Source organism: Desmodus rotundus, chromosome 2 (genome assembly GCF_022682495.2).
Source record: "Desmodus rotundus isolate HL8 chromosome 2, HLdesRot8A.1, whole genome shotgun sequence".
Classification (NCBI taxonomy): domain Eukaryota; kingdom Metazoa; phylum Chordata; class Mammalia; order Chiroptera; family Phyllostomidae; genus Desmodus; species Desmodus rotundus.
Window position 1 is genome coordinate 116,387,176 of NC_071388.1, and position 19,003 is coordinate 116,406,178.

The 19,003-nt window shown below is 49.4% G+C and overlaps 1 protein-coding gene across 1 annotated transcript in view; it reads right to left on the reverse strand.

Moving 5' to 3' along the window:
- Positions 1-18,753, reverse strand: part of GLI2 (GLI family zinc finger 2) — a 257,455-nt gene extending 238,702 nt beyond the window's left edge. The window contains exon 1 of the mRNA XM_024569726.3: positions 18,368-18,753. The gene's annotated coding sequence lies outside the window, so the exon portion shown is untranslated. The remainder of the gene's footprint in view (positions 1-18,367) is intronic.
- Between the last annotated feature and the right edge of the window lie 250 nt (positions 18,754-19,003).

Below are 19,003 nucleotides of genomic sequence, written 5' to 3' on the forward strand. Positions count from 1 at the left end.
TGGACCAAAGACCTAAGTACTTGAACCTAAACCTAAAACCTAAAACTTGAATGCTTCTAAAAAGAAAACATAGGAGAAAAATCTTAGTGACCTCAGTTTAGGCAAATAACAGTCTTAGGTACAATACCAAAAGCATGATTATAAAAGAAAAATTTGATAAAATGGAGTTCAGCAAAATTAAAATCTTTTATTCTACAATAAACACTGTTGAGAAAATGAAAAAATAAGCCACAGACTGGAAGAAAATATTTTTAAAGCATATAACTGATAAAAGACTTGCATCCATAATATATCAAGAATTCTCAAAACTTGATTTTTTGAAAATCAATCCAACAATAAAAAAGAGAGAGAGAGAGAGAGCAAGAGTTGCTCAGACACCTCACCAAAGAAGATATGCCAGTGGCAATAAAGCACATCAGAATATCATCATTCACTGGAAAATGCAAATTAGAACTAAATAAGGTACCCATGACATGTCTACTAAAATAGCTAAAATGCAAAAGATTGCCCAGTCCGAGTGTTGACAAGGATGGGGTGAACTGAAACTCTCACGTCCTGCTGGTGGGAATGCAAAATGGAACAATCCTCTTTGTTAATCAGTCCTGCAGTTTCTTAAAAAGTCAATCACACCAACCTCATGACCCAGCTACAACTGTGAGCCAGACATTTCACTCCTCAGTGGACACCCAGGAGAAGACAGCACCTGTGCCCACACAATGACTTGTACAGAAATGTTCATAGCAGCCTTATTTTAACAACCAAAAATTGGAAGCAACCCAAATGTCCATCAACACGCATCTGGAAAGACCAACTATGGTATACCCACTGATGGAACACTATTCGGCAACAAAAGGGGAGTGGGGTACAGCTATGGGACTGAATCTCAGAACAGCTGCGCTGAGTGAAAGCTCCACTGAGATGCTTCTTCCAACTGTGAGATCAGCACAGATTGAAAAGTGTCACACTAACACTGCGGCCATGGACGTGGGGAGCGGGCGCTCTTGTGCATTGCTGGTGCAAGTGTAGACTTCCACGAAAAGCAATTTGACGTTATCTATCCAAACAACAAAACTCCCATCCTTGTGCCCGGAAATTTCATTTCTAGAATTTACATATCCATGCATGTAAAGTGACATAAACTAAGGTTGTTCAATGCACCACTGTTTATAACGACAAATGTCCACCAACAGGGACCAGGTAAGTGAACTCTGGCATAACCGCACCACTGCATACCCTTTTACCAGAGAGAATGAAGGCACTCTTTACATGCTCACGTGGAATGGAGAGGAAAAAAGGCAAGTTACAGCATAAGCTGTATCCTATGCCTCCATTTGGGAAAGCATAGACTAGAGGGAAAAAAGACTATATATTCATTTTCATGCTACTGGCATCAAACTTATTTCTGGAAAGACACACATCAAAACCAGTGCCACTGACCAGCTCTGGGAGAACTGTGGGGGCAGCTGGGCCACAGCAGGGTCAGGAAGACTTTATATATATGTATATACAACCCTTTACACCTTGTGAAATTATTCACCATGTAAATATATTACTTGTCGATAAATAAATAAATAAATGTAAATAAAACTTTAAGATAAATGACGAAGTGAGTAAGGTTGGTCCATACAGATAGATGTGGAAAGAATGCGAAGCCATATTGCTAAGTGAGCACAGAGAAAGCAAGCTGCTGCACACAACAGGCGGTATGGCCCACTGGGGCGAAAACACGTGAGAAAACACTGGTCTGCGTCAACTGAGAAACGCTGGAAGACACGCACACACCAGTTATCAGTGGTTACGTCTAGGGAGCAAGATCTGGGGGAACCTGCTCACTCCACGCTGTACATTTCTAAATGTTTAAGTTCTTTATCTGTATTAGTTTTGTATCAGGAAAAAAAAAGCTGGATTCATGGCTACCCTCCAGGGGCATTTACAGTTTTTAACCACTTGCCTAGAAACAGGAGTAAAGAGTTGTAAACATGATCTCACCTTTGACTGTGAATTCTTCCTCTGTAAATTTATCCAAAGAATGTGATCAGTTACTGTCGAAGACTTACATCCTGGGAAAATACACACACAAAAGTGGTGGTCAAGTGGAAAAAGTAGATGACAAAACAACCAAGTGATGTGACCCCAAGAGAGTGGGAAACATTTGCAAACACACATAGGAAGGGTCTGGAAGGACCGCACCAAAGTGCTAAGGGGGTCCCCACAGAGAGCACGGGAATGTGGGCCTGAGCCCATGGAGGCTTTTACTTCTTTTAAAATCTGTTTTCATAATTATTTAGCAAATGATGTTTATTGTTTGTTTTTTAAAAAGAAAATTAAGTATACTAATCATCTTAGAACACTTACACACAAACATGTTTTTAGAAAACATATGATAATGAGAAAAATAACTTTATGCCCAAAAGACAGGAATCAAAAAACATATTTTGACAGAGCCTAAAGAAACGCTTACCAAGAAGCATTAAGTGAAAATTACAGGAAGCAAACTATAAACCATATAATCTCAAATATGTGAAATACGGGGAGAGGGGGAATAAATACCAACGCGAAGATGAAGGCTAGAATAAAGTGGACAAAAAAACAACTTTTTTAAACCCAGGAGAACAAATCTGTTGTTGTAATATTTGGGCTATGTGACCCCTGAGTGTGGGTGCGGGAAAGGACAGGACAATCTGGGGCTAGGGCCGCTCACTCCGCAGTCCTGTGCAGCAGGAGGCCGACTGAGCAGCCACAGGGGGCCGGCCCTATGCAAGCCACATGACCTCCAGCTTCAGGAAGCCACGCAGCTCTTCTCTGACCAGCCTTTAGTGGGCCACATAACTGGACAGCAGGGCCACCATTCTGGCCCCCAAGAACCACACTTTGGAAAGGCCCCTGTATGGCAAGGAAGAGGTGGCACGGCATCGTCACCCTCAAGCCCAGGGCAACCTCCCGCAGCCCAAAGAGAAGTACCATAGGCGCCTTACTGGCCTGAGACAGGCGACAAAATCAGGCACTTCTTAGAAACTCTCCCTGCTAATGACTAAGGCCCTTCTCAAACAGAGACAAGAGCACACACATGTCCAGGTTCTGGTGAGCACAGGCTCTGCCCTCCAAGATGTCTGTCCTTCTGCAGCAACTGTGCTCTCAAGGCCCAGTGGGGTGGTGACACTGGCTTAAACGAGCAGTGCACACTAAATGAGAATTAGGGTTGGGGTAGACAGGAGTCTCAATGAGTCACTAGTGTGATGTAGCTGCCAAATACGTGGTGCCCACTGGGGCTGCCTTATTAATAATAATGACCAAGATTTACTGAGTGCTGACCATGTACCAGGGCACCAAACAGATGCCAAGCTGGGTTACATGGAACATGGAGAGCTCGAACACGCCAAAACAGAGGCTGGGGCTAGCCTGGGAAAGAACAAACCCAAGGAAGATGCTCACTGTCCACCCTCACAGAGCTGGGTGCCACAGAAGGGACAAAGTGTGGGCAGATCTCCTCTTGGAGCAGGAGACAGAGGAGGCAGGCTGCGACTGATGGCAGGATCACATTCCCTACTGTCCAGACCCCCAGGCAGAGGGGGTCTCTGGACAGAGGGGGTCTGTGGATAGGAAACCAGCCCTTGGAAGGGGAGGGGAGCGGTGATCCTGACTCTTCCAGTCTGGGGACTTTGGGCAACTGCAATAAAACCAGGAAGCCTCCATAGCATCTGTAAAGTGAAGATAATTCCTGCTGCATCAGCTTGTTACCCTGGTAGGCGTCCCATCCCCAGGGGTGGTGGTACCATAACATGCATCTGCGAATAGGGCCGAGGGCTGCTTCTTTACTCAGGTCAGTCAGTGAAACGACCATCGATGAGTCCAAAAACCCCAAACGCGGCCCTCTAGCCCCTGAAATAGAGAATCTGTGATCCCAGGCACCGAGTGCCAAGGCTTAGAGAGCGCTACCAGTGATGTGCTCCAACTGCCTCATTGGACAGACACGGAATAGACTAGGGGAGGCTCCAGGAAGAATGGGGCCTGCCCAAGGTCTCCTGTTAACTTCCAGGCAAAGTCAGGCTAGACTCCCGGTCACCTCACCACATTTCCAATGCTTTTTCCCTTTCTTTTGTTTATTCTTACTTGTTTTAGAGAGACGGGAAGGGAGGGAGAAAGAGAAGGAGAGAAACATTGATGTGAAAGAAGAGCACCAATGGTTGTCTTCCGTACATGCCCCAACTGGGGACCGAACCCACAACCCATGCATGCGCCCTGACCAGGAAGCATACCAGCGACCTTTCAGCTTTGGGGACAATGCCCAACCCACTGAGCCACATCAGCCAGGGCTCCAGTAATTTTTCTATCAAAACATCATGCCTCTCACCTCAAAACCCCACAAAGTGGGTATAAAAGTATGGTACAGAGAGTCAGTGTGAGGGGCCCAAATAAGCTATAATACATGCTTAAATTATATAAAAATACAATTCTGTTATATTACAAACTTATCATTTTAAAAGCAATTGCTCCTGCTCTCTCAAATCAAGGAAGCCAATCTGGAGACTGCTTGGCTGACTCATTTCTTTGAAGAGGTGTCAAAGGAAACAGAACAAATGAAATGTTTTCCCATTGAAAAATTCTCCAGAATTCATTTATCAACAAATGTTTACTAAGCTCAAATGAACAGACAATGGCAAAAATGTATTACTGAGTGTTATAAGCAAGGGAAATACCAGGGAAGGAGAGTGGGACCTGGGTCTGAGGCAGGACGGACTCCATGGAGGAGGTGACTGCTGAGTTACTGGTTTCATGGCCTGGAGAGGAAGGGTGTGACAAAGACCAACAGCAAGGGCCTTCAAAATCTCTAAAGTCAATGAACGGAGGATGGATGGGTGGTGGATGAACAGATGAATAGCTGGATGTTGGATAGATAGGAGGATGGATGGATGACCACTGCCACTCTTAGTCACTGAAGGTATTCCTGAGGATCACAGTAGAGAGTTTTCTAAGAACCAGGCTGATCTCTTCCATTTTCCACCAGCAACCCTCTGCAACAGGCCCACGAGGCAACACTTAGAGGGAGTTTTCTTCAGGGAGCAGGCAGGGAACAGGCTGGGGGCAAATACCATATGCCTTGCCTGCAGATGGGCAGAGGTTATAAGCAGGATGAAGAGATATGTGCATATTTGCTGGGAATTCCCTCTTTTCCACAAAAAGAGGAAATTGCCTTGCCTGGTCTGCCTGGCAGGGAAAAACCTGAGGAACTAAGTCAGCCCAAATCACAGTGGAGAGAATTAAAAGGTAGAGCTGATCATTCTGGGGCACATCTAGATCCCAAATGTCCCAGCCCCAGAAGGAATCTGGGTCTGCCGCACATTTCTGCCCCGTGACCTGAACATCCATCCTTTGGACTCACCAAGCCTCCCCTTCAAGGCACCCCCAGGCTTTCATAAAGGGCCCCTCTGCAGACTGTTCAACGCCCCCTCACACTTCACCTCCAAGGAAAACCGATTCCCTGGAGGTTCCAGAAATGCCCCTCTATGTCCATTTGCCCAGGTTCCTCTGCCTGGGCTGCCACCCTTCCTTCCCCTACCCCTTCTGGAGACCCAGTCTGGTCCACTCCTAGAGGACACCTTCCCGGCTCCTCAGACGCAACTGTCTGGTTAAATAAATGTGCCACTTTCCAAGGCCCAGACCCCAGGGCTCTTCATTATTCTGACCCAGGACTCTGCAATCCCTGGCTAATAGCTGCCAGGAAGAGTCTGGTACAAAATTCACTGTGATGTGGAAACGTTATCAGCCTGGGCCAGGAAAACAGACAATTCTTGCTCCTGGCCAACATTCCTAGGTAGCTGCCTTTTGAGGTCACGCTGGCCAATTTATGACTTCCCTACAGTAGCCTCCCTGGCAGGCATGGAGGGTAACAAAGGAAGATGCACATTTGAGAAACCTGCTGGGATTTCAGAGGCCTCCAGCTGTTAACCAAGTTAGCAAGATGTGCACCTGCAGCAGTGAGCTTAATAAGTGCCAGGCACGTAACAGATGTTCCAGTAAGTGCTAGCTGATTGACTGATGGATTGCACAAGGAATTCCTCTTGATGGCAACTGCCACATTGTTTCAAATTCAAGGCACAGGAAAGAAGGTTTAAGATTGCCAGCCTGGTGTGAGAATGATGTGTGAAAAAGGTGCTGCTGCCTGCTTTGACAGCCCCAGCCAGAAGAGGAAGCCCCATGGCAGAGTCCTTGTGTGTGTGTGGGGGGGGTGCGGAATAAGATAAGGGGGGCTTTGTTGGACCTTTCTCAATTGCAGCACTGGTAACATTTGAGGCTAGATAATTCTTTGTCATGGGGGCTGCCCTGTGCATTGCAGGATGTTGAACAGCATTCCTGGCCTCTACCCACTAGATGCCAGTAGCAACCTCACAGTTAAAACAACCAAAAATGTCTCCACACATTCTCAAACGTCCCCTGGGGAACAAACAGCCCAGTTGAGGATCACAGCTGGAGTCCTTGCCTACGGCAGACCAACTGCTCCCACGGCAGCACTCAGAAGCCCAGGGCAGGAGAGGGTCCTGGTTTGGGTATCTGCAAATCCAGCTCAGCTCAGGGCCCTGCCTCCCTCTGCCAAGGCAAACCTGGAGATCACCCAGAGTCTCTGAGACTCAGTTCACCACCTGCAAAGTGGGACTGTATCTCTTCGTGACTTCATGCTATGGGCCTGCAGGAGGCACTCAGCTGCTTTGCGTTGATTTGTGCCTCACTGTCCTGAAAACCTGCAGCTAGCTTCTTCAATCTCTCCTCAAAAGGAAGATACTACTGGAAATCCACTAAGGCCCAACCAGGGCCTCAAAACAGCTGTCCAAACAGTTTGGCCAAGTTATTCAACTTTTAAGAATCTATTCTAACAAAATAATCAGAATTGCAGGTAAACATTTACACATAAAAATGTCTACTCCAGCATTATCTATAGTAACAAAAATTAGAAACAATCCATATGTCCAAGGATACAAAGAAGGTAAAACAAAATACGACAACAGCAGACAAAAATATTATGTAGTCACTTTTTTTAAAAAATCAAAGAAAATTATTCACTAATAACATGGAAAAATGGTCATGATATAATGTTAAGTGAATCAACAGTTACAAGGCTATATACATAATGCAACTTCTTTTTTAAAGAAAATATAGCGCAAAAATATTTCATACAAAATAATAGAGAAAAGGAGACTGGGAGACAATTTAATAAAATTTCCCTCTTTATGCTGTTCCTTACTTTACAAGTTTTTAAGCAATAAAAGGCATGTCTTGGTTTTAATATTTTTACATCAAAAGATTCATTTGCTTGAATCCCCAAGTTCTAAACCAGGGCTCAGACCTTGAACACAGCCCCCAAGCCAAATAAAAGGATGCTTAAACCTAAGTAAAATAAAACCCAAGGAAACAGAAACAGAAGAGAGGACCAGCAGGGTCTGGGCCACTAGGGAAACCTGAGGTACCGTCAGGGTAAGTAGGGCTAGGCAGGGGAGCAGGTGCTCTGTAGGCCTACCTGGGCAGGTGGCCAGGCAGCCTGTGGGAATTCACGGTGCTCAGGCAGGCAGGTAGCTCCATGACAATGGCTAGTAGCTCTCTATGGCTGGGCAGTGGTCTGAGAACCCGATTCTCACTATGAAATCATAGTAAACAGGACTCACACCATAGGAAGGGGGCATGTCAGTTAGGACCCTCAAGCCCTGCAAAGCAAAGCTCCCAGATGGAGCCCACTCCTACAAAGGGACCGGATGTCAATCCAGTTCTACTGCCAAGTGGCCCCTTGAAGGTGGGCATGTAGTAGCAATGAGGGAGCACCACACTGGAGCACTGTGCCTCAGGTGTTCTGGGCAAAACAGCTGGATTGGGGCTGGGGCCTGAGGGTCCTGGGACTGAGGGGCTGGATTAGGGGAAGGATGCGGCTCCCAGATGTCGCACACCAGAGACCAGGAGGAGATGGAGATGCCACCAGCCCACATCTACTTCCCATGGGTCTCCCAGTGCCAGGGGAGCCACCAGGCAGTATGCCCTCATCTGCTTTATGAGTTGCCTTCGGGAGCGTGGACTGAGCAGAGGAACTACGCACAGATGGGCAGGCAAGAGTGCTGTGCCTTCAGCTCAGCTCAGTCCTCTGAATGGCCACCTTCTCAACCAAATGCCAATGGATGCCACACCTCCACCAGTCCCATGTTCAAACATACAAAAGTTCTTTTTATGCTCTCTTGAAGTCCTTGCCAACATGTACTTGAAATATTAGCATAAAGCTAACAGAGTCTGCAGTGCAAGACAGTACAAATCACAAAAGCTGTTCCCTGCCATCAGCTGCAGGCACTTAAGAGCCTGTCTCTCCAAGGCCAGCAGGACTTTAGTGACAGGAAAGGCAACCATTTCCAGGACCCTAACCTCGAGCAAAGGCCATGCTGGGCTCTCACTCAAAGCCTTATTTAATACTAAAACATATTTGTAAGGCCCTAGCTGGGTAGCTCAGTTGGTTGCAGCACTGTCCCACACACCAAAAGCCTGAGGGTTTGATTCCCGGTCAGGGCACATACCTAGGTTGTGGGTTCCATCCTCAGTCAGGGCACACACAGAAGGCAACCAATCAATGTTTCTGTCACATCAATGCCTGTCTGTCTGTCTGTCTGTCTGTCTGTCTCTCTCTCCCCCCCCACCCCCTCAAAACCAATAAACATATCCTTGGGTGAGGATTTAAAAAATAAATTAAAATAACATGTAGTACACCTATAAGGACTCACTCTGAGCTGTGAAGTGAGGGCCACAGAGAAACCATGCATGTCCCCAGGCTCCAGCTGTCCTACACCCGTCCAGGCTCTTCCTTACCTTCCTGCTCCAAAGGAGACTCAAGTCATAGTGAGGAGACAGGACACTCTCAGAGCATGCTGACGGGGTGCAGGAAGCAGTGCTGTGAGTTGGGCCAGGGTGTGAGCCAGGACTGCAGAGCACATGAACCACAGGCTGACCTGCTGGGTGGGGTAGGCAGAGGGGGAGGTCCTCTTCCCTAGCCCATTCCCTGCTCACGGCAGGCTCCCTTCAGCTCTGGGGCTTCAGGCCCTCACAGCTCTGGCAGGCCAGCAGGCACCAGCTCGCCCCACCGCCCTCTCACTCCCACCAGTCTACTTCTGTCCTACCCTCCTTAGGGAACCCTAAAGACATCACGGATGGGCCCTTGAGTCAAACCTCAGGGTGGGTCAAGCTACCAAAAGACCTGCTCAAACTGCGAAACACCAAACTGGACCCAAAGAGGGTCCAATTTCTGGCCACTTCAGCCTTGAAGCAATGAGACAACTATCATGATATCAGCACATACAGTTCTTTACACAGAAAAAAAGAAAGGGGGCATTCTGGAGAGCCTCAGGCCAGAACTCGCAACACAGAAACTAAGGTGCTGGTTTCATATGCTCACTACTCTGGTTTCTCCGGAACCTGAAGGCTGTCTTCTACAGCAAAGCCAGTGACTGCCAGAGCCACCTGACGGTCTTGGCCACTGTTCTGGGAAAGAGAGCCCATTACTCTGTGATGTTCTGGAGCAGAAGCAGCTCAGTTCTCAGCCAGTTTGGTTTTGTCCCAAACTCCGTCCAGTAATAGCTGGCCAGGCAGCTGCAAGTCCTACAGTCTGCTGAGGCCAGTCCTCGGGTGTCCGTCCAGCCATAGAGATGTGAGCGCTATTCTGTTGATGCAAAAGTCACAAAGCAGTCAAGGGACATCACAGGAAGAAAACATTTACCCTGATCGCCCCACCCAAAAAATCCTGGATAAATTGCAGGGCTCAGGGCCCCACTCTGCAGGAATCCTAATTCGGTAGGTTCTCACTGGAGCCTGAGAATCTGAATTTTAACAAGTTTTCCAACTGAATCCCAACTAGGAGGCCCAGGCAACTAGGAGGTGCTTGAGGCCTTCAGCTTAGCTTTGCCTCTACAACTCGTTCCCATTTTTACTTCATCCTGGTTTTTGGTGTAAGTGTCTCATAGAAGAAAAAAAAAATCTTCTACTTCATAAAGGGATCTGTTAGTTAAGATTCTTAATGATATATATGTATATCAGCCTAAATAAACATATCACATATCCCACATTCACACTTTACAGGAAGCTTAACCTAAATACTATATTATGTGCTACACCTACAGATGAAGAAATCTGAATTACATTCAAACCCTACTACCCTGCTCCATTCTACCATCAGCAAACCTGAAAACCCCTGGCTGCAAATCTGCTGAGTCGGACTTCTTCCTTCCCTACATAAACAGGCAATGTGTGCGCGCTGCCTCAGCCAGTGAACACCAGAGAAGTCCCCTCACCTTGATCTCCTCAGACAGCTGGGACCAGCCCTAAATACTGCCCGGACATGCAATGTATCACCACAGCACAAGCCACCACTGTCAGTCGAACTGAGTGATGTGCCTTCAACCTGTCATCAGACTGCAATGACCTCAATCTTTGGAGAAGTCAAGTCAAAACTCTACCCTTACCTTCAGAGATTCAAGACATATTTATGTGTCAGGCCTCCCTTCAACTTGTCTGCAGCCTTCAGGAGAGTCTGAAAGGCTGTCACAGGCCAAGTGCTTTCCCCGCCTTCTCCAATGTCCCCAAGTCCACCCCCATCCCGGCTCACCCTGTGACCACATCCAGAGATGCCCCAGCCCTACAGCTGGCTAAGGAGAGAGACTAGCAGGGGAAGGTAGGGCATATTCCTTCAGAGGTGCTTCACTACGCTGTGTCCAGAAACAGAAGCAATGACAAGACCCCAGACCTCCTCCAGTTGCTGGTCTTTCCACCCTGATTCTCAGAGAGGGCTGCCAAAGGTTGGGGGTGCTGGCTCCCAGGACTCTGAAGCTGGAGAGCCTGAGAGAGCCTATTTGCCAGCCCCCGCTTCCAGAGAGGTAAATCGACTTGCACAGGGTCACCCAGTTCTTGAGTGAGTAATCTCACTCTCCCTGAGGGTAACCCCAAGGGATTCAGGCACATTTCTCTTCATAGTACATTTATCCATCATTCATACTTTCTTTCTTCAACTTTTTCCAGAGAAAAACAGCCTGAAAGAATGATATATAAGAAAGTCTTCCTAGCAGTTATGGCAGGGGTGTGGGAGTCAGGGCTGGGAGAGGTCTGCCCAACTTTCTACACCACAGCCACCTTCATAGGCAGGTACTAATAACTGGCTCTTAGGATAGTCTTAACTAGCCAATGACGCAGATGGAGACAGGGGGCTTCAGAGCCCCTTCACTCTTCTCCTCCTGGCTCAGCCATCTCATCCTTCAAGCCTTCCTTCATTCCCAAAATGGAGCTAGCTCAGTCTCATGGGATATGGTACCTTGATGATCATGTTGGAACTATTTAAATGCATTTGTGAAACCAGTGCCTGGTGAACTGAAGATTCTCAAAGAAAGAATCAACAAATTAAAAGCTGTTTCCTGGCCATCAAGGTCTGCCTACACTGCAAATACTTGCATACTAATCTCCCTATCTCAGGTTTAAAAATATGAACTTGTTTTTTTTTAACTCCCAACATAATGAATGAGCTTAAATATTAGAAGTTGAAATTATTAAGTAAATCATTTCACCTGCAAAGCTTCTATTTGCATAACATTAATTCATGATGGCAGCTAAAACAAATTCATCACATTCTGTATATTAGAAGCTGATTTATGTAGGAATTGAAAAAAATCATGAGCTCAAAATTATGTTGACATGATGTACGTGCTCAATGGAGAAAGATTTTTCTCTTTCTTTCTTTTTCTTTTTTTTTTTTAAATCATCCAAACAACTGAATTATGGTGAGAAGGAAAAGGATTGGAGAAGCAGAACGCAGGCAAAGGACTGGCATCTGGGAAGATGAATAATGCTACCCGCCTCACGTGTGTGGCAGGCTCTCGGTGTGCGTACACACACTCTCCAGTTATTAATGTCAAGTATGCCAAAGATACTCTGGAAAATCATTACCATTCATCACCACTAACCGCCATTAAATTTCAATCAATTCAACTTAGCACAAGTGTACTTGAGCGGCCCTTACAGTTCCTTATAAATGTGGCTCAAAAGTCGAGCTGACTTATTGCATTGTCCACAACACAAAGAAGCATTGCTAAGCATCTGCTTGGACCCGGGACAGATGCTCTTTTAACATCCTAAGCATTCAGAGATCTTTCTTTTTCTGAGCGCTAAGAGGTCTCCAATCCCTACAGGTCAAGACGGCGGGGGAGAGGAGGGTGCTATTTTGAGACACCACCATTCCTTTTCTGCCTCTGGGGTGGGGTCAAGGCATAAAGAGGCCTTCCTGGTAATCAGTCTCGCAGATGCGTTACAGAAAAAGTTTCTGAGCCACCAAAAGTTTGGCAACGTGGCCCCTCTCTCTCCTGGCTCTGGTGAAATGCTCTCAATCCACTCTGCAAGCTGTAAACTAAACTCGAAACCCCTTCTGCTGGGTAGGGGGAGGGCAAGCTAATCCGAAGGAGGCGGGGCATCAGCTGCAGTCCACGGGTGGGAGCACCTTTTAGAAAAGGCGCCTTTCCCAGGTGGGCACAGGCTCGCAGGGTCCACTCCCAGCGGGGACCCCGAGACCACGCTCCGGTCTCTCCCCGACGACAAAGGCAGTGGCACGGGCCCTCTGGATTTGGCAGCTGGCTTTCTTCCCAACTTGCCACCAGCAAGGTCCAGCCTGCCTCCACTAGCCAAAGGCGGCCCTGGCGAGTGGCCGGTGAGCGGCTGGGACAATGTGGCCATTGTTTGGCGCCACAGATCAAGCCCGCAGGCAGGTGGGAGGAAAGCAGCATGGCCAGCCGCCGGCACTTGGGGCCCAGTCCTCATGGGCTGGGCACGCACCTTCCCCAGACCTCCAAGGCCAGTCCTCCACAGGACAGGTGATGGAGGGGACCCGAGGAAGGGGAGAAAGGAGCCAGACAGGAAACACAGGCAGGAGAGGGGAGCAGAGAGAGAAAGAAAAAGAGGGAGAGAGAAACAAAGGGGGTGGGGAGGAGTGTGGGGGAGAAAGGAGAAAGGGAGAAAAATAAAAAGATACAGAAGGAAAGAGGAGATAGGGGAGGGGAAGAGCAGAGGGGAATAAAAAGACAAGAGGGAAGGGAGAAAGACAGAGAGAAGGAGGGAAAGGGGAAAGAAAGGTGGGAAAGAGGAAGGAAGGAAGGAAGGGGAAGGAGAGAGAGAAAGAAAGAGAGAAAGACAGTCAGTCATAGAGGAGTGAGAAAAAGGGAATAAAAAGACTAGGGGGGGACAGACGGACAAACAGATGTATAATGGAATTGTACCACAGGCTGCCTAGGAAGCCCCTGGAAAGAGCAAGAGTTCATCCTGTTTCATAGAGGGAAGCAGCTCCAAACCCAGCCGAGTCAGCAAAGCATAATCACACCAGGGGCTTTGGTTAATTACAGGTTTGAGAGCTAGGGCTGGAGAAAGAGAGACACTTAACTATGTCCCAGGGAAGGCCCAGGCACTCAAATGATCTGTATGGCTGAAGAACACAAAGATCCCACCTACAAACACACACACACACACACATACACACAACACAGCCCACTAAGCCCGGACCCTGGAGGACCAGGCTGGGGTCTGCAGCATGGAAAACTTAGGCTGGCTGGGAAAAGCCATGGGGGTCAGGGGGCGGTGTCTGAGCTGGTGCTGGTCAGCAGTGAGGCCCCGGACTGGGGAGGCCCCACCTCTGCCTGCCGCAGGGCCACCAGCCCTCTACCACACTCACTGGGGGAGACCAGGGGCCCAAGCCCAAAGGGGGAAATCAATCCTATGCTAATGAATAAAAAGTCCCCTTTATTTTACTGCTGTTTTTGGTTCATTAAATTTTCCACAGATTTGCAGAGAAGAAAACATAATCAATAAACCCTGACAAAAGTGAACATGTGAAAAAGGCCAGAGAATGGAAAAGCAAGATAAAAGTGATATCCGATTTCAGCAGATGACCAGCTGGGGCCACTGACGAATCTCAATGGACCATCGCCCTTTTTGGGCTTCCCTTCTCCTTACTGAAACTCTTCATTCAAGACAATAGTAAATGCACTACAACTTTTTTTCTTATGCTAATGCATGAAACCGGGCACTCAGTTAAAACACTCTTCCCAGCAACCTGTTTCTTTTTAACAACACACATGCACCCACACAAAACCACATTAACTTACTCAACTTAAACCAAAATCACCGGACAGTTTAATCTGTACTCTTTGGTCACATTTTAAATGAGTTCTTTCCCCTCATGTATAAAAGACACTAGAGTCAGAACGCACACAGGATTATTGGGGACGCTTTTGTTGATGAAGTGACAGGGGAAAGTAAGATACTAACCTAGCAGAAAACATGCTGTTGGCATATCATTGGCGTACTTCCTCGTGGCTTTAAACATAGTCTTGAAGGTTAAGGATGTTTTTTGTCACCCTCAGAATCTAAAAACAATGACCGATGGTTTGTTTTCTTAAATCCTTTATATTCCGCAGCAAACACTCAAATTAATTTCAGAGAAAACGAGTAACATGGAATCTGGAGTCCTGTGTTTACTTGAAAACCACAAAGCTGTTGCTCTTTATCAAAAGACACTACCAAACACAAATGTCCAGTGAGGAAACCGTCACAGAGCAGCCCTCCTCCTGAGCTCTTTAGAAGCCGTGAGCCTTGTTCACTGAAATTGCTGCGTATTCTGCTTGCTGGTACAATCCCCTAATCTGCCTCTCTGCATTTTCTGGAATCTGAAAATACAATTTCTTCCTTTGGCATTCTTTACGTGTTTCATTTGTCCATGTCTCTGACACACTGAAAGGAAGAAAGGGGAACTGCTTCCCTGGGGCTCCTTTTCAAAGGGCCCTGGCCCAGCGGGAACAGCTGCAGCTGTCCACCCAAGGTCCACCTGGTCCACCTGGCCGATCGGCCCTCAGGCACCAGGAAACAGGCCCTGGCTCAGGTAGAAACAACCCCCCAACCTGAAGAAGCAAGGCTGGTTTGCTCTATGTCCCTCGGGCCAGCGTCATGAGTGAGCTGCACTCGCATGAAAGAAACCCTGCTGAACACACACTTTCTCCAGGAAAAGACAAGCCGCCCTACCCCAAGAATACATACAGACACAGGACTTGGGTTTTGAGCTTTTACATGCCAGCCACCTGTGTAGGGGTTACACAGGCTTCAAAGTGCACAGGACAACCTCCAGGTCCCATTTAAAGGGAATTGCTGGCATCTGTGAGGCGAATTCCACCACCCCACCACCACCGCCCCTCCCCCCACAGGCCCTGATGGATGAAGGGTGTTTATTAGGCAAATATCCAATTTTGTCTGCCTGCCTGCTGAATCCCCTGGTTTGTTAATCCAGCCCTGGGGGCTACCCTGTGTACAGGGCACTTGTAGGAGTACAAAAAACATGAAGTAGTTGTGTATTTTTCAGTCCACAGTGCAAACAAAACAGCTACAGCTCCCGGGCCAGGCTGCCCAAGCCCGGCAATGAGCAACTCACTGACAGCCCTGTGGTCCCCTCCTCCGACCAGGCAACTCAAAGGACCTCCTCCATTCAGTGCTCTCCAAACAAGTGGTCTGGAGCATCCCTGAGAAAGTAGAGTGGTACTCCATCCTAAGGCCACCAGGCCAGAAGGGCCTAGTCTAACTCCATACACACACACTTCAAGGTGGACAAGTCAAAAGTTCCCTCCAAGGCCACAGCCAGAGTCAGTGTGAGTTTGCAAACAGCCTGGGAGACTCTGCCAAAAGAGTCTGAACCTTGTGTGAAATCCCCCCAAAACAATTCCCATGGAAGATAAAAACATCTCCAATAGTCCCACCTTGTTTCTAGGTGAGCCTGGCCCTGGTTTAGGAGAGTCTCTCTCCCTATCATTCGCACCCACTGACTTTGAAACAGAATGCTCTGACTGTAGATTCTCATTCAGGTGCCAAACCAAGGGAGGGCCAGTTCACCTGTGGGCTGTATCTCCTGGGCCCCAGGCTCATCACGTAGAATGGGATCTTTCCACATACGTTACACCCCCCACCCCCAGAACCAGTAAATAACCTCACAAAAAAAGAGTATGTTTCTTAAAGCAGAGGAGAAATACAAAACCACCCTAATATTATAAAATATAAGTCACTGGAAACTCTCAGACAAGTGACAACTTTCCCTATGTTTGGGTTTGAGTGATATTTAAATCTGGGCAAGATCGTCTCCACAATTTCCTGTAACCCTCAGCGGTAGGAGGGAGAAGCTCCAAGTCTAGGAAAACGAAAGCAAGAAAGATGAAGAGTAAGAAAAGAGGTCAGAGGCCCAAGAAGGAGAAAGGCCCTAGAGAAGACGCATCTGCCTGTTCTAGATTATACAGTCTAGAGTTACTGCCCCAGGGCAAACCAGAAGCTGGGAAAGCCTAGAGAGCACCAAAACTCAAAGCAGCAAGGCTTAGCTAAGCTGCCTTCCCCTTCCCTTGGAGACCTGCCTAGGTAGCCACACAATGAACTTCCTCCGAGTGAACAACTGCAAGGCCACCCTCGGACCCAGGAGGCTGTGGGACATTGGTAGAGGGAAGGGAACTCCCAGCCAAAGTGAGGAAATGGCACGGGAGGGGTCTGGTAGGTGAGGTGGCCGAAAACAAACAGACCTCATCAGGGGACTCGTGACTGAACCCGCCTATTCCCCCGCTTTCCACCGCTGTATATTTTGGATTTCAGAGTTTATTTACTTTACTTTTTGGCACCAAGCCCCCTGAGCATGCCAATACAATATTTGTTTAAACACTATTTTATGCCGCTTGCGAGGGAAACGTTTACTTTCAAATTCTCCAACATCCCCCAGAGCCTCATCTGCAAATACTATATGAGCGTTTTACAACTGCTCCCTTTATCTGAAGCTGTCGGGATTAAACCTTCACATGGTCCGCGAGGGCGGCGGGCGGGAGGCCCAGGACTCCGCAGTGGCCACGGGGTTGCAAAGACCGCACGGGTGGTGATGCACCGAGCGCGCCGCCGGGGCAAGAGGGCAGAACAGCGAATAAGACCCCCACTGCTGGCACTAGACGCCAGGGGAAGATCTACTGTTCCAGCTGGATCAACTCCGAGAACCCCGTAAGAATCATACAAAAGAGACAGGGGTAGGAGGAAGCACTCTGGGGGGGGGGGGGACCCCAGGCTGGCGAACGCCTCTGCGGCAGGTCACCAGGGTGAATCGCTCGGCTCCATCCCGATACTCATGTAGTAAAAGTCGGGTTTCCTAGGAAATGACAGCAATTCCTGCCCTGCTGAAAAGGCGCCGAGTTGGGTGGACTTCCAGTTCCCCAGTGCTGCGGGAGCTGGCGCGCGCTCGCGCTCTCTCTCTCTCTCTCTCTCTCTCTCTCTCTCTCTCTCTCTCTCTCTCTCACTCACACACACACACACACACACACACACACACACACACACACACACACACACACACACGCTCCTTCCTCCTCCCCTCCCCACACCCCCGCCCCCATCTAGGGAAAACGCTCCCCTCCCTAAACCCTTAATAGGATTGGCGCCCAACTCTCTCCGCGCCTCACCCATCCATCACACACAGATCAAGTTGCAGTAGTGGATTTTTCAAATTCCTCAGCAAATATACTTGTTGAGCGATTGGCCCGGGGTGGGGGATATGGGGGGGGGGACGATGAATGGGGGCGGGGATGAAAGTGAGGGTGGGGGGACCCGAGGACCCGGCGAGGGATTACGGGAGGATCCCTTCGGGAAGTCAAGCGGATCTCGGGGCGGAGGGCAGGAGGAGGAGGGGAAAAAAGCAAGGAGGGTGAACGGAGAGGAGAGCCTGACCGAGGGGGAGGGGGCGGCAAGGCCTGATGAGGCGGAGGAAGGAGCGAGGACGAAAGAAAGGCCAGGCTCCGGGACCAGTCGCTCAGAGAAGTGCAGTAAGAAGTTCACTAGTAGCTGGCTGCAGCCCCTCACGCACAACACACTTTCCTAAGGCATACTCCCACTGCCCACCTCTCGGAGCTCCGCATCCTCCCAGCCTCCAGTGCTAAGCCTCCCCACACACCTCTTGCAAAACCAACTCCGGGCTCCGGCGCGATGGAGAAGGGGCGAGGGCCGCCGCTGCTATACACCCGGAGGACAGAGGCGGCTCTTTCCCCCAAGTTGGAAAATCGCCCCCCAACCCCGGCCACGAGTTCCTAGTCCTCAAACTCCCCCGTTACGTCCCTGCCCGCCTTGGCCAAAGCCCGAATTGGGGCCACCCCACTAACCCCAAGGCCCCCTGAACCCGGTGCCCCGATCCCCGCGCCGAAGCACCCTCCGAGACCGCACAGCATCCCCGCCAGCCAGGGTTCGGCCGGGATGGGGGCACTTCTCAACGAAAAGCAAGCAAAAGAAGGCCAGTGCAACTTTACCGAGGAAGACAAAAGTTTACCTCTAGCAAGCAGGTGGCCTCTCGGGAACCAGGCGGTGACTGCAAGCCCCCATCCCAACTTGGCTGGCGCGGTGATCTGCCGCGGGCGGCCGTGTGTCGGGTATCAGTCCGGCCGGGCGGGTCAGGCCAGGCAAGAGAGGGGACTAAGAGACGCGAAGGGGTCAGGCCGCCTCTACAGCCGACGGGCTGGGAGCACCCCAAAGCTCCGGCGCGCCGTGCGACCCGCGCTCCCTCCTCCAGCTCCTCCGGCTAGCCCGGGTCTTCCTCGCCTGCTTCAGCGGCCGCCGCCGCCGCCGCCTCCTCCCACTCCTTCTCGAAGTCTCATTGATGGGAGTTTGAAAAAAAGTCTGCGTAGCCGTGCTGCCTCGGCTGGCGAGCTCCAGCACTCCCGCAATCCGGGCGCCGACCGGTCGGCGTAGCGCCCCCGCGCGCACCGCTGCAGCACACCCTGCGCCGCGCACCCGCCCGCGCCGCGCGCACCCGCCCGGGAGGACCCCGGGGACCCGGACTGGAGGAGGCAGCCGAGGACGCTCCTCCCCAGCACGAAGTAGAGAACGCACACCTACGAGGAAAGTTCGAGCAGTGGACGAAAGAACGCACCAGTCTCCAACACTTTTTTTTAAGGCGCCGGGGCGG